Genomic DNA, 761 nt, shown 5'->3' with positions numbered 1-761 from the left:
GCATCTCCATTTTTTTTGCCTGCAAAACAATCAAAGACAACCATCTCAAACAATCAAAGACTTATAATTAAGTCTTCTGGCAAGTTTTCCAGCTGAAAGACTTATAATTAAGTCATCAAAGTCTTCCAGCTGGAAGACTTTCCAGACGACTTAAATATAAGTCTTCCAAGACTTCCAGTTTTATGTTCATCTTTTCTTCAATCAATCACTCGACAGTTAAGAGATATAACTTACCGGCGGCGGAGTTCAACAAGAAGCCTCTAAGAGAATGCGCGCTAGGGTTTCCTCTCGGATCTTAAATAGAGAAAGCGGCTGTGAGAACGGTGGTGAGAACGACGGTGATAACGGCGGAGAGATAACCGGCGGTGAGAATGATGAGAATGATGGATTAGAGAGAATCGACGGAAATCGCCTTCGAAATCGCCTTTGAGAGAAACGGCTTTAGGGTTTTCTGATTTTCGATAAACAGTGAAAAAAAAAACGCCTTATATATGGCCGGTAAATAATCCGGTTAGGTTTAAAAGTACATTGTAAAATTAAAGGTTTGGTCCGGTTTAGACGACTTACTAGTAAGTCGTCTGTTGAATACTGTACATCAGACGACTTACTAGTAAGTCGTCCAAGACCCTAAATTTAACCCCTAAACTAAATTGACTAAATTAACTAACTAACCACGTTATAAACCCGTAGTTATACTTAAATAGTGTTAACTATACACAGAAATAAAAACACTTAGGTAAATTTTAAAGTTTTCAAAAAAA

Source organism: Brassica oleracea, unplaced genomic scaffold (assembly GCF_000695525.1).
Source record: "Brassica oleracea var. oleracea cultivar TO1000 unplaced genomic scaffold, BOL UnpScaffold00918, whole genome shotgun sequence".
NCBI classification, from domain to species: Eukaryota; Viridiplantae; Streptophyta; class Magnoliopsida; order Brassicales; family Brassicaceae; genus Brassica; species Brassica oleracea.
Note: the sequence above shows the minus strand (reverse complement) of the source record.